We start from the raw sequence: 15,930 nt of genomic DNA, 5'->3' as shown, positions 1-15,930 counted from the left end.
TAAATGTTAAATTGGAATTATTCTGCCCATTTAACATAACCCAAAAGAAAAACAAAAGGTATAAAATGAGATATTCTCTTGGTCAACAAGTATTTGCCCAGGTTCTGTGCTCAGTGATTAGAATGCAGAGATGAATAAGTCAAATCTCCAGGCCCAAAGTACTTATACACAAAGATTAATTAGCACGAAGAGAATGGACTTAAGGTTAGACCTAGCAGCTGTGTTTTCTCAGGCAAATTAGGAATCAGTTTAGGATGGTGATTAAGAAGTAGGCTCTGAGGCCGGGCATGGTGGCTCAGGCCTATAATCTCAGCACTTCGGGAGGTCAAAGGCAAGGAGGATCACTTGAACCTTGAGCCCAGTAAGTCAAGGCTGCAGTGAGCCATGATCATGCCATTGCACTCCAGCCTGGCAGCAAAGCAAGACCCTGTCACTAAAAAAAAAAAAAAAAGAAAAAAAAATGGGCTCTGGAGCCAGATGTGTTATATTTGAAACTTGACCTTTCCATGCCCTTAATTGTGGGGACTTTGTGGAAGTGACTTACTGGCATTGTGCCTCAGATTTTTCATTCATAATGTAACATGCATTTGCTGTATTATTTGAGAATTTTCTATTCTTCCCTAAAGAACAGGAAAACAAATGGGATAGATGAAACTTATCAGTAAGTTTATGTTACGTTGACTCATATGTTAAATACAGATAATAAGTACGTCATTAACCCATGAAACATGTTAAACATGGAATAGACATTTACTTCTTAAACATACATTAAAAGGACAAAACAGGAGAGTTACTTGTAGATAGAGACAGAAAGAAAAATAAACCTTAAATATTCATAAATCATGGATCAGCCTTGTCTCCCTCAAACTGACCACCCATTGGTATCATCCATTCTAACCAACTTGTTTCGTGCTTACAATGTATACTACTCATCAGGTCATCGCTGAGCTATAGGTGTAGCCACACATACTTACCTCTTTTTATTATTTTTATTTATTGCGGACAGGATCTTTCTGTGTCGCCCAGGCTGGAGTACAGTGGCACGATCATGGCTCATTTCATGCTCACTGCAGCCTCAACCTCCAGGGCTCAAATAATCCTCCCACCTCATCCTCCCAGGTAGCTGGGAGTACAGGACGCATTATCGTGCCCGGCTAATTTCTTTTTTTAAGTATTTGTAGAGATGTGGTCTCACCATGTTGCTCAGGCTGTTCTTGAACTCCTGGGGCTCAAGCAATCTGCCTGCTTCAATATTCCAAAATATTGGAATTACAGGTGTGAGCCACAGCCCCCGGCAACCTCTATCTTTTTGATAGAGCAAGCATAGATTGGCACCATGAACCTTCCATCTCTGAATGTTCTTGCCTACACTCTGGTTCTTGTAACCATGCCATCTTTGGAGAAGGCAGATGAGGCAGAGAGAGAGGAAGAACATATGAACATTGAGTGACCCACAGTAGTGTGGTCCTTTCACCTGCCTGATTTAATGTATTCATCCACCCAATCTCTTTCTCCTTTCTTCCCACTTTTTTCTAAAAAAAAAAAAAAAAAAAAAAATCAGTCTCCATAGTGACTGTCAAAAATTGCCAGTGCTGACTATCTTGCAAGTTGTCATGGCAGGCTACTGGAAAAGTTTTCAATTAGCAATAACTGCACCTAGGATAAACCTGATTGGCTACCATATTGTCACTGCACAAAGCTCAGACTGTATGTTTTAAATTGGTTTAACAAACTAACTGATTTGACCATCTTAATCTGGCCTATGAGCCTTTCAGTTCCAGGGCCTCGGGAACAGTCTGCCTGGTTGTGTACTTGGAGGCCACCACAGCATTTTCCACACCACATTCAAAATGAAGATGAGGATGATATTGAGAGCAGATATTTTATGGGATGATTGTGGAGATCACATCAATTTAATTCAAGTAAGGCACAATTACATTGTCTTTCAAAGAACACAGAAACACATTGGGTGGGAATCAGTAATGTGTGCAACCAGGTAGCTCCTCTATTTCAGTCAGGCAACATTTATTACATGCTAGACATAGAACAGTTTGAGGAGTTACCAAAGAGACGGGAGGTTGTTCTCATTTTCCCAGTTCCTTGAGGAAGCTCTTTGAGGAAGTTTCTTCAGGAATTCTTTAAGGATGTTCTTGATATATATCTATTGATACTGATATTTATGCCAAAAATTGTTTTAAATACTATGAGGTGCCAGAGAAATGGGGTGAAATGTGCATACAAACAAGTAAGTTTAATAAAGGGTGATGGGAGTCATGATGGAAACCTGTGAGAAAACGCATCTATGAACATAGGCACAGGACTGAGTGATTCTACCTGTGTGTGGGGTTTGTAAATGGCTCTGTGGTCAGCCTCTGTGGAAAAGCTTCCCAGCAGCACACAATCCTGTGGGCAGAAAAGCAGAGGTGGAAAAAAAGACACAAAGTTTTGCTGAAGCCAGATCATTAAGAATATGGAACACCACGCAGGGAAGTTTGGATTTTAGCACATATTAAATGAAAAGCCACCAGAGAAGTTTTACCAGTGAAACAAAACAGTTCGATTGCCTAAAAGCGAAGACAGGGAGATCAGTTAGGATACTATTCCAGTAGTCAAGCTGTGAGTTACTGGGAGTAATGGGAATAGACAGAAGAGGACAAAATATGTTCAAGAAATAGAATCAACAGGACTTGGACACTGACTGAATATGGGGAGGACATTTGGCTAAGGAAAGAAAAGAAGCCAGGATAACTCCCAGCTCTCTAGGTTGTCCATGTGTGGATAGGGGAGCCAGTCACCAAGATGAGAATGAAGGAGACAGACCAGGTTGGGAAAAAAGAGAGAGAGAGAGAGAGAGAGAGAGAGATTAAAATCAGTTTGGGACATAATGATTTTAAGTGTCTGGGACAGCCAGATGGAGATATTCCGTTAGTGGCTAGAGATAGAAGCCAGTCGGAAAAAATGGAGAGAGGTCAGGGATGGAGATTAAATTTGAGACTCATGTTATTATACATCTGCTCATGGAAAGCAATGAAGAGGGTGAGATCATCCCACGGAGAATTTGTAGAATGAGAAGAGAGCCAAGACAGAACCCTGCAGATTCCCAACATTAAGAGGCAGGTAATGAAAAGAGTAAAAATAAAACATACTGAGAAAGAGTGGTCAGAGATATAAGAGGAAAACCAGGTGGACATGGCATCATGAAGCTCAAGTACACATAGAATTTCAAAACAAAGAGGCAGTTCAACCGTGTTCAATTCTAAGAATTCATGGAAACCAAAAGCTTAAAAAAAAATTCACTGATTGGGCCTTTAGGTATCTATTTGCAATATTTGTCAGAGTCGTTTCAGGGAGCCAAGAGTGAATAGGAACAGGAACCTGAGTGCAATAGGCTGAGGCAGAAACAGACCTAAAGAAAGAAACATGCAAATGCAGTGTATTCTTTCAAGGGACAATTACTCATGCAAATGATTTTAAAATATTGCAAAACCACATGCATATGTTTGAATTCACAGAAACTTTCCACTTTTTGGAACTTTTACCATGTAATAGATGCTCTCTGTAAGACTTATCAAGTTCTCTGTCAGTTACATAAACCACTGATTCTTGGGTAGAGATTATTCCCTAAAGCGAATGTGGTCTGAAGTAATTCATTTACCATATTTTTGCTCAGAAGGAGTGACACTTTTATACTCTTGGGCTCTGTATGAAAAAGTGAACTCATTATTACATGAAAGTCATCAGAATCAAAATGGTGTCATTTGTGTTCAAAATAAATGAACAAAATCCTGACAAATAGAACCGAGGGCGGCTATGAAGAGAGGATTCTTATGCATGAATGCTTCGTAACAAAAACCGTCACAAAAGGCTACAAAAAGCGCAACACTGCACAAAGATCATGACAACCTTCCACAAAAAATACTTCTGTGAGGACATCGGCCAGCCAACCTTGACTGATGCCACCCTTGTTTCAGATCCTTGTTATGGATCTTTTGAAGGATAATCACTTCAAAAGATCTGTAATCCTCTTTATTTTTCATTTAAAAAGCTTTATCATCCTTTACCTCCCTGAATATGCATATAGAATACTATGGCACATATATTCCATTGCAATGCCCCATTCCTGAATAAATATTATTTTCTTTTAGAGAACATCTAAAAGAGGTTGGCAATTAGCACTCACTTGTGATTTAAAAAGCCATCGAATGGCCAGGTGCAGTGGTAGGTGCCTGTAGTCCCAGCTATTCAGGAGGCCAAAGTGGGAGGATTGCTTAAGCCCAGGAGTTTGAGGCCAGTCTCAGCAACATAGTAAGACTCTGTCTCCAAAACAAAAATAATAAATAATAAATTGAAATTTAAAAATAAAAACAAAATTTTTAAACCATAGACTGAAAAATTCTCAGAAATATATAGCAAAATGTTTTTTGATATTACATGAAATAGTAATAAATAATATAAAAATGGCTACTTTTATTTATTTATTTATTTTAATTTTTATTCATTTATTTTGAGATGGAGTCTTACTCTGTCACCCAGTTTGGAGTACAACGGTGTAATCTCAGCTCACTGCAACCTCTGCCTCCTGGTAAAAGCAATTCTCCTGCCTCAGCCTCCCAAGTAGCTGGGATTACAGGCTTCCGCCACCATGCTTGGTTAATTTTTGTGTTTTTAGTAAAGAAGTAGTTTCACCATGTTGGTCAGGCTGGTCTTGAACTACTGACCTCAGGTGATCCACTTGCCTCTGCCTCCCAAAGTGCTGGGATTGCAGGCAGAAGCCACCACGTCCGGCCCATTTATTTAGCTCTTACCCTGGGTAGGTTAGACACAATACTAGGTTCCACACGTGCTCTTAAATCTTCCTATTAAAGCTGGGTATTATTACTATCCCCATTTTACAGATGAAAGGATAGCCACTTAGGTTTAGTTACTTGCAAAAAGTCCTCCAGCTAGTAAGTAGCACAATCAGAATTTGAACTCATGTTTAGTCAGAATCCTGCACCCTCAACCAAATGTACACTTCTAACCACACTTGACTTCTCCCTACTCCTTCTAAACTTTATATAGTGTTCTTCCACATGCTGTCCAACATCTGTAGTGTCCTTATCTCCTCCCCACATGCCTTTTTTTTTTTTTTTTCTCATTGGTATAGATAGATTCAGGCCAAATTTCCACTCTGCTGTGATCTTTACGGGTGCTCCAAGAGCCTGACTGCAAGTTGCCATTAATACTCTTATTACACAATTAGGCTGGGAGCTGTGGCTCATGTCTTTGGGTGTAATCATAGCACTCTGGGAGTCTGAGGCAGGCAGATCACTTGAGTTCAGGTGTTCGAGACCAACCTGACCAATACGGCAAAACCCCATCTCTACAAAAAATATAAAAACTGGCCAGGTGTGGTGGCACATGCCTGTAGTCCTAGCTACTCGGGAGGCTGAGGCAGGAGCATCTCTTGAACCAGGGAGACAGAGACTGCAGTGAGCCAAGATCACACCGCTGCATTCCAGCCTGGGCAACAGAGCAAGACTCTATCTCAAAAATAAAAATAAATATGAAAAAATAAAACTTATTGTGTTACATTGTAATATCTGATTCCCTAAGTAGACTTAAATGTGTTCATCTAGCACATGGCACATGATGATAACCATTTTACAGACATTTGTTGAATAGTTGAATGAAGTTCAATACATACTATACTATTATACCAAATGCAAAATTGACAGTTATATTTTAAATAAATAATGTAATGTTTGAATATGTACTTTGGCATCTATTTAAATGCTTAGAAAACCAATTTTAACCATTTAAAAACATGGTGCTGTATAACATTTTTTATTAAAATGCCAAAACCTTTGAAGATTAGTCTTTGTAAGTGTAGTTAACCTAAAAGAATTTGAGAATTCTTTTTTAAAAAAAGAAAAAGAGGCCGGGCGCGGTGGCTCACGCCTGTAATCCCAGCACTTTGGGAGGCCGAGGCGGGTGGATCATGAGGTCAAGAGATCTAGACCATCCTGGTCAACATGGTGAAACACCGTCTCTACTAAAAATACAAAACATTAGCTGGGCATAGTGGCGTGTGCCTGTAATCCCAGCTACTCAGGAGGCTGAGGCAGGAGAATTGCCTGAACCCAGGAGGCGGAGGTTGCGGTGAGCCGAGATCGTGCCATTGCACTCCAGCCTGGGTAACAAGAGCGAAACTCCGTCTCAAAAAAAAAAAAAAAAAAAAAAAAAAGAAAAAGAATTTGAGAATTCTTTTTCTTTTTTTTAAACCAGGTCTCACTCTATTGCCCAGGCTGGAGTGCAATGGCACAATCTCTGCTCACTGCCAGCTGTGCCTCCCAGGCTCAAGTGATCCTCCCACCTCAACCTCCCAAATAGCTGGGACTACAGGCATGGGCCACCATGCCTGGCTAATTTTTGTAGAGATGAGGTTTTGCCATGTTGCCAAGGCTAGTCTCAAACTTCTGGGCTCAGGTGATCTACCCACCGTGACCTCCAAAAGTGCTGAGATTACAAGCATGATCCACCACGCCCAACCAGATAGTTTTCTTTGTAGAAAATTTTATCTAGGAAATCTCTTGTTTTTAAAAATATTTATTTTGTATTCTGTAATTTATTGTATACTTTGATTCAGTAATTCCGAATGCTACCTTCATCCTCTACTAATTCTTGTATATACTGAATCCTATTTATGCCTTGTCTCTTCAGTGCCATTGGTATGAAGTTAATATTTATGACCATTAAATGTCATAAATATTATGTTTTAATTTCTGTAGCTTTGTTTTCAAATCTTCACATTTTTTTCACGTCTTAATCCCATGTAAGCCTTTATTCATAGAAAAACTGTTTTATGCCAGAAAGTAGTCACAATCCAATATTACTGGCATTTGAAATACTTGAACAAAATTTTTTCTTTATCTGGTGAGAAATACAAAATTAATAATACTCTGCTACTACTACAGTAACCTCCAAATCAAAAAAGCACTATAAAACTAGCAACCTCCCTAAAAATAAATAAAATGCTTCTCAATTTTTGTTCATGATATGCATTACATTAATCTCAAATTATTACCAAGATCTATTTTCTGTTACAGCTATCCAGTAAAGTTATTACCTGTTATTTTGGCAAAGATCTTAAGAAAGTGAAAATAAAATTGTTAAACCTCTCCTTTGATTCTAAATTTTCTTGTTTCACAGGAATCTTCATGGTGGGAATTTCACAGGCAATTACACATTCACTAAGGTGATCTATCCAGGTATTTTTAGGAATATTTATCAGTTACCTCTGATTTATATCATAAGAGATAGGCTAAAGAGTTTTTAAACTAAGCATATAAAGAGAGGTGATCACACTGAATTGCTTTTTCTATCAAGCTTTTTGTACTCTAAAAATCAGGTTCTGAAGTCTGAAAATAAATTAATTTTCAACAATTGAAGTAAGCTGAGAACTCTGTTGGTATAAATTCTATTTATGTGACAGCCACCTCTGGCACCATTTTATCCTGATGTGATTGAACATGATATGAAAGAATGCCTTATTCCTATTTAGTGGCAAAGAGCCATGGCTGATGAAGAGAAAAGTAGACCTAGACTTTTTTTAGCTGAAACAATGACATTTTAATCAAAATAAAATCTACCTCCCATGTAGCATTTATATGTAAAACAGTTAAAGACCTTTAACTTTAATTTTAATTTTTTTTTTTCTTTTTGAGACAGGGTCTCTTATTCTGTCACCCAGGCTAGAGTACAGTGGTGAGATCATGGCTCACTGTGGCCTCTACCTCCCAGCCTCAATTAATCCTCCTGCCTCAGCCTGCCAAGTAGCTGGGGATACAGGCATGCACCACCACGCCCAGCTAATTTTTTAAATTTTTGTATAGATAGGGTCTTACTGTGTTGCCTAGGCTGGTCTTGAATTCCTGGGCTCAAGCAATTCTCCCGGCTTGGCCTCTTAATGTGCTGGGATTATAGGTGGGAACCACCACACCCAACCAATCTTTAACTTTTATTGGGAATCCTGATATACGTATTTTAAAATATAAAACTTCCGATTTGAAAGAATGCAATATAGAGGCCGGGTGTGGTGGCTCATGCCTGTAATCCTAGCACTTTGGAAGGCTGAGGCAGGTGCATCATTTGAGGTCAGTAGTTCAAAACCAGCCTGGCCAGTATGGTGAAACCTGCCTCTACTAAAAACACAAAAATTAGCCAGGCTTGATGGTGCATGCCTATAATACCAGCTACTTGGGAGGCTGAGGCAAGAGAATTGCATGAACCCAGGACACAGAGGTTGCAGTGAGCCAAGATCACACCACTGCACTCCAGCCTAAGTGACAGAGCAAGACTCTGTCTCAAAAAAAAAAAAAGAAAAGAAAAATACAATATACAGTATAGTCTTACATCCCTACCTTCTACTCTGATCTGCCACAAAGACACATACACATATGTAAGAGGAAGACAATGAGTAAGAAAATTCCTTTGATTTGGCTAGAGTACTGCTATTTTTTAGAAAAATTAAGTTCCAGAATGCTTTACCACCACCATCCAAACTCCCTACCAAGCTATCTAAAGGTCCTACACTTGTTAACTTCTGGCTACTTCCCCAACCATATCTTACCTCCTCGGCCTTGCTCATTCCACTTAAGTGACACTGGCCTTCTTGCTGGTTCTTGACTGGTTTAGCAGGGTATTCACATTTGCTATTCGCTGACAGCCACACTCTTCCCCTAGGTATGCACCTGCCTCACTCTGCCACTTCATAAAGGTCCCCACTGAAGTGTGTCACTTCATTAAAGAGGTCCACCCTCCAAACAACCTCCACCTCATTTCCCTTTTACATTTTTTCATCGAAGCACCTACTAACCCAGACAAAGATTCTCTCCTTGACCAAACTGTAATCAGGCTCCTTTGAGTCCTTTTCTCTATTTGACCTCAAATAAATTTCATTTGCTTTTTATATATTGACTGTGGATATGTGACCTTTTAAGAATCTTTCAGATCTTGGTTCCTCTGAATGTAACTTTTTTCTTCAAAATTTTATCTTTAATCTTTGGTTTTCAGTGCTTTGACCATGATATGTCCAGGATTGCTTGCATGTATGTTTTATATATATCATTCTTACGATTTTCTAAACTTCTTGGACCTGTGGTTGTTACCTTTCATTAATTTTAGAAAATTATCAGCTATTATATCCTTAAACATGTCTTTGCACCTGGTCACTCTCTTTTTTCCTTCTAGGACTCCAATTACATGTATGTTAGATTATTTGATGTCTCAGCTCTTGAGTGCTGTTTTCTTTTTTCTACTTTATCTTTTGATGTGGACAATTCCCAATGGTCTAATTTAAAGATCACTAATTCTTTCCACAGCAGTGTCAGTCAGTGTATTGATGAATCTGTTGAAGGAATTATTTATCTCTGATATTACATCTTGTAATTTTAGAGTTTCCATTAGATTCTTTTTTATAGTTTTTGTCTCTGCTGAAATTTCCCATTGCTCATGCATATTGTCCACCTTTTCCCCAAGATTCTTTAACATACTAGTCATAATAGTTTTGAATTCTCTGTAATAGGACTCTTCAGAGACTCAAAACCAATAGGATATATGTAGATATATATGAAGAGATTTATTACAAGGGATTGACTCATGCGATTATGAAGGCTGAGAAGTCCCATGTTCTGCCATCTGCAAGCTGGAGACCCAGGAAAGCAGTGCAGTTCCAGCTCAAACCTAAAGGCCTGAGATCCGGAGCAGCTGATGATATAAGTCCCAGTCTGAGTCCAGAGGCCCTAAACCAGTAGCATCCATGTCCAAGTGCAGAGGAAAATAGGTGTTCTGACTCAAGCAGAAAGAAAATTTTCCCTTCCTTTGTCTATTGTTCTATTCAGTCCCTTAACAGATTGGATGAGGCCCTTCTTTATTGATAGAGACAGAAGACAGCCAAGGGTCCCTGATGAAATTCCACCTTCAAGCCTAAAACAGCCTGAAGGCTGAAAAACCAGACTGCTGTTCCCACATGAAGTCCACCCTTTCCCAACTGATTCTCTCTGAATAATGAATACCCATCTGTGCACTGAAAGGAGAAGGTGGCGTCTCAGGAAGTTTGTGCCATTTGCAGAGGGGAGGAGCCTAGCCTCTTCAGTTCCTGGGTGATGACCTGGGATTCAATGTATGAGGTAGGAGACCTGCTAGCAGGACTCTCTCTTGCTTTGCTGAGAGTTCCTCTTTCCTTTTTTCTTTTCACCCAATAAACCCTGCCTTACTCACCTTACGGTGTGTTCATGTGCCTAAATTTTCCTGGTTGTATGACAAGAATCTTGTTGTTTCCTACAACAAAAGCAATCTTCTTTATTCAGTGTACCGATTCAAATGCTTAGCTCTTCTGGAAACACCCTTACAGACAGAAGTTGTTGGAATAGTCAAATAGGGACTGTGATGGTTAATTTTGTATGTCAACTTGACTGGACTAAGGAATGCCCAGGTAACTGTAGAGCAAAAATAGTGTTTCACACTGGTGTTTTACCAAAACGAAAAATAGTGTTTTACGTTTTTCTGGGCATCCCTCAGCCCAGTCAAGTTGACATATAAAATTAACCATCACAGTCCCTATTTGATTATTCCAACAACTAGTCATCTCTGAATCTGGTTCTATTGATTGTTTTATCTCTTCACAATATCCACCAAACCCCTGCCTTGCTTTCTGTGTGTCTTATAATTTTTTAGTATATACCAGAACACTATAGATAGAAGAATAGCAGAGGGTGAGGAACATAGCGCTGTTTATACCTGGAAATGGGTATGCTTCTTTTCTGTCCAGCTGTTATTATAGGAGCTGTGGTTAATCTCTTCAGGAGCTGAACTAGTTTTGGGCTTTATCATTGCTATTGTTACCTTCAATGCACCACAAGCTTCATATTCCTCCAAAAGTGCGCTGCTGTTACTTTGTGCATGTATTATGTTGGGGGTGCTGCAGGATTATTCCCAGTGCTTCTGCTCCACCCCCTACTTTCATTAGTCTTTGCAGGGACTATGCCACAGTAGGGAGGGAGAGGTTGTCTCTATGTTCCTGCCCTTCCCCAAGAGCAGACTCTTGGTTCTTGTTACTTATACTAAGTTTGTGGTGGGGCAGGAGGGTGTTCTTTGTTCTTTTGGTCCAGCCTCCTGGGCTTCAGCAGAACTATGAACCTGGGCCTGGGGACAAGGCTTTCTTGGTACTCCTGCCATCTCCCCATGACAGTCAAATACTACCTTATTCTCTGATCTTGTTTGGGAACATTTTCTGCTTGTCTTAACAATAAGCAGACCTCTGCTTTGTATTGGTGCAGATTCCTGGGTTCCAGAGGATATTTTCCCCTCTAGGGATTGATTGGTTTTGTTTCTCTCCCTTCCTTACAAGCGGGGGATCTTTGCCTGGGGTGGGCTTTATGAGAAGATTCCAAGAAAGTAGGTGGAGATTAGCATCTCTCCCCCAGTGACAGTTAATCACCAATCAGGCATGTATGCCTGTACCACTAAGGGAGGCCCTCTCCATTTTCCTGCTCTGCTCCAATCTTTCTGATGAAAGCCCTCAAGGAGCTTACAGCTAGTGGGGAACACTGACATGAATAATTTATACAAGCAAATATAAAGCTGCAACTTTGATCAATATTCAGCACAAGGAACCTGTCGTCATGAAATTGTGAGAAGGGAATGTGACATCTTCAGGAAGGTCAGGGAAGACTTTGCTGTCCAGTGATAATTGACTTAGGCATGTAGGCTAGGTACAAGTCAACCAGTTGAAGTGTCCTGAATGAGGGGAGCATTTCCAGCAGCTGAGGATCAGCATGTAAAAAGTCTCCATCAGGCTGGGCACTGTGGCTCACACCTATAATCTCAACAGTTTGAGAGGCCAGGGCAGGAGGATCACTTGAGCCCAGGAGTTTTCAGGCTGCAGTGAGTTACTATGGTGCCACTGCCTGGGTGACAGAGCAAAACCCTGTCAAAAAAAAAAAGTCCCTATGGCAGGGTAATATGGCAAAGTGCTAGGAACTAAAAGAAAGTAAGAAGTCCTAGGATAAGAAGGCCCAGTGAGTACAAAGAGGGTGTAAAATGAGGGTAAAGAGACAGGAGCAAGACCATGAGGGATATTTTGGTCTTGTTAAGAATTTTGGTCTTCATCTTAAATAGTGGGGAGCCATTGGAGAATTTCAAATTGAAGTTGGTGGGGAAGGGGATGTAACTTCAATTTAGATTTGAAAAAAATAATACTTAAGTAACATATAGTTCAGCTCTTACAATGTATTTTATATACAAATGCCTTTGAATGATGTAAATTTTGTCATGTTTTTAAAGAAATATTTTTGAAGATAAACTAGAGTATACTAGAATGGGTCACAGATAAGGGAGTAACATTTGAACTACTCAGTGATATTCCAGTATTTTATATTGGCAGGTGACCACCCCATATTTGTAATAATATAAATTATAATTTAGAGGAAATTTTAAATGAATTTATCTAGTCCCATCCAATTATGCTTCATTATATTGTAGATTAAATTATGAGCAAGCCTATATTCAGAAACATTTATAACAAGTATATTTACTTTGCAATGGTGGCAAAATATGTAAATCAAGTATTATCAAATGCTCATAGGAGTGCACAGAATGAAATAAAAACAAATATTGCAAAATGTAAAGATGTTATTTAGAGATAATGTTTCAATCATTGACTAATAAAACACTAGTTTTATTTCCCAGTACAGTCTGTGACTTTAAAATATGTGTGGCATTTCATTACTATCCTTGTCCTTTATGCATCCTGACTTGATCTTTTATCGGCAATTATCATATCTCCTCTTTCTAGAAGTGTACTATCTAGAATTAAGCTGCATTTACCTCTAGGAAATATCCTCCTACATCAAAATTAGCTTTTTATCTTTCCATACATAACTTTACAACTAAGTTTCTTTTTTTTTTGCACAACCAATGGCAAGTCTAATTTTATTTGTTATCTTTCCTACATCTATTTTTTTGAAAAAAATGTAGTTTTAATGATAAGTAGAATTCAAAAATGCATGTTTTAATAAGCGCATGCTTACTCTATAATTCTTTTGTAATTTTTTAAATATGGTGTTTACTTGTATTAAAATATGTATATATAGTTATATATATTTCATTTGTTTATATATTTTTTCACTTGTTTTTAAAGATACTTATGTCTTTATCTCATTTTTCTCTTTGGAACATAAATTTCTCAAAACACAGACTGTGCATTCATTTTTTGTATTACTCCCCATAATACCAAGCCCAATGATTCACATATGGGCACTCAATTTATGTTTAAAAATGACTATGGTGGTGATTCTTCACCTTTTACTTTCTGTGACATGCTTTCAAACAGTAGAATTGTTGGCAATGTACTTGAAGGAATTAGAAGCATGAAGAAACTTGAAACAAGTCAGTGGTAATCACAGAATAATCACCACTACAATGTAAAATAATGTCTTTTAGTATCTTTGCAAGCATCCACAGTTACTACATCCTCGCATATTGTGTAACTGTTTTAGTAGAATTGTTTATGTCCCTGAAGGTTGTTATGTTAATTACTGAGCAAAGATTTCTCACGTTTTCCTTTATTAGATTGATGTCAAGATAGATTTCTTATTGGTAGTTTAGCTGTGCTATGGATATATACTATGTTGCATTACCTGCCTAAGTCATTCTCAGTTGCTGCAAAATAAATTTTAAATACTGATCATAATTTAGTAGGATTTCCAGTCAGGAAATAAACACTTGACTGCAGTGTGTTGGATCTGTGTTAGGACAGTGTTCTGTAGGTCTCTCACATTTTTCACACCTTGCAAGTATAGGCACTTGCTGCCTTGGTTCCAGACTGTCTTTCAAGGATAATTTCTGTAGTGAACAACATTGGACGATAAAGATAGTGTGATCCTCTTCTAGAACAGAGACAGATTTGTTTATTGTCCCTATAATAAAAATGACATCTCCTTCAGGGCAAAGGTCAGACAGGTTTACTGCCCATTATAAAATACTTAGGTTCCCTAAGCTTGGTTGGAATTCCTGTCCTGTAATGCAACTCACTGTGTGTGTAGGTATCACCTGGCTCTCTGCATGCTGCCCTGTAAGAATTGGGGTTCAGTGATCCAGTGGCCAAGAAACCACAGAAGAAGCTGAACAATGAAACCTGGAAGTGTGGGTATTAATTCCAACTCCTGGAGAGATGAACTTTAACCAAAGGGAAAGAGGGAACAAGAGGAAGCTGGATGAATAAATTCCCATCCTTCCTCCTTACTATGGATTACTCCATGGCATAATTTGTCCTTGCAGCATATTGAGGGACTTCCTGTGTGCCAAGTGGATATGCCTGCCTGGTGACCTGCTCTGTGTCTTCATGACTTCTGATAAGATGGTAGCCAGGGAGTAACATCACTTTATGTCACTTTGCATTGCTTCACAGTTTTCCTTGCCTCACTTTCTTTTCCTTAACCTCATTGCCTGGGCTTCCCTTTCCCAACAAAAATATCATTGCCTTAATCATTGCCTCAGGCTCTGTTTTCTTTCTTTCTTTTTTTGGCATTTCTTTTTATTGTTATTATTATTATACTTTAAGTTCTGAGGTACATATGCAGGATGTGCAGGTTTGTTACATAGGTGTACACGTGTCATGGTGGTTTGCTGCATCCATCACCCCATCATCTACATTAGGTATTTCTCCTAAAGCTATCCCTCTCCTAGTCCCCCAGCCCCTGACAGGCCCCAAAATGTGTGATGTTCCCCTCCCTATGTCCATGTGTTCTCATCGTTCAACTCCCACTTATGAGTGAGAACATGCGGCGTTTGGTTTTCTGTTCTTGTATTAGTTTACTGAGAATGATGGTTTTCAGCTTCATCCATGTCCCTGCAAAGGACATGAACTCATTCTTTTTTATGGCTGCATAGTATTCCATGGTGTATATGTGCCACATTTTCTTTATCTGGTCTATAGTTGATTGCTTTTGGGTTGATTCCAAGTCTTTGCTATTGTGAACAGTGCCACAATAAACATAAGTGTGCCTGTGTCCTTATAATAGAATAATTTATAATCCTTTGGGTATATATCTAGTAATGGGATTACAGGGTCAAATGGTATTTCTAGTTCTAGATCCTTGAGGAGTCACCACTCTGTCTTCTGCAACGGTTGAACTAATTTACACTCCCACCAACAGTGTAAAAGCATTCCTGTTTCTCTACATCCTCTCCAGCACCTGTTGTCTCCTGACCTTTTGATGATTGCCATTCTAACTGGTGTAAGATGGTATCTTAATGTGGTTTTGATTTACATTTCTCTAAAGACTAGTGATGATAAGCTCTTTTTCCTATGTTTGTTGGCTGCATAAATGTCTCCTTTTGAGAATTGTCTGTTCATATCCTTCACCCACTTTTTGATGGAGTTGTTCGTTTTTTTCTTGTGACAAAGAACTAATATCCAGAATCAGGCTCTTTTCTTGAGACTTGAGGTAGTGGCTAAGTAAAGAAGGAGAACTGTAGATTCTAAAAGAATCAAGTGGCAAACGCATGCTCTTGAGAACACATATCCTGGAAGTATAAACAATTTCCTAAAATCCTGTAAATGCTGCTATAAAGGTATGTATGATTGTATAAAATGTACCAGGGACTGGCTGGATGTAGTGGCTCATGCCTGTAATTCCAGAACTTTGGGAGGCCAAGGCAGATGAGTCACCTGAGGTCACAGGTTCAAGACCAGCATGGCCAAAATGGTGAAACCCCATCTCTACTAAAAAATACAAAAAATTGGCCGGCCATGGTGGTGGGTTCCAGTAATCCCAGCTACTCTTAAGTCTAAGGCAGGAAAATCGCTTGAATCCAGTGAGCTAAGATTGTACCACTGCACTCCAGCTTGGCGACAGAGGGAGACTCTGTCTCAAAAAAAAAAAAAAA

General features: G+C 39.0%; 1 non-coding gene across 1 annotated transcript; it reads right to left on the bottom strand.

The window, feature by feature from the left end:
- Window positions 1–1,561: 1,561 nt before the first annotated feature.
- LOC119470567 lies at window positions 1,562–1,701 on the bottom strand. The gene has a single exon (XR_005199481.1). It is a non-coding gene; the product is annotated as a U4 spliceosomal RNA (small nuclear RNA).
- Between the last annotated feature and the right edge of the window lie 14,229 nt (window positions 1,702–15,930).

Source organism: Cebus imitator, unplaced genomic scaffold, assembly GCF_001604975.1.
Source record: "Cebus imitator isolate Cc_AM_T3 unplaced genomic scaffold, Cebus_imitator-1.0 Scaffold34, whole genome shotgun sequence".
NCBI lineage: Eukaryota > Metazoa > Chordata > Mammalia > Primates > Cebidae > Cebus > Cebus imitator.
Note: the sequence above shows the minus strand (reverse complement) of the source record. Positions and strands in the feature narration are given on the sequence as shown.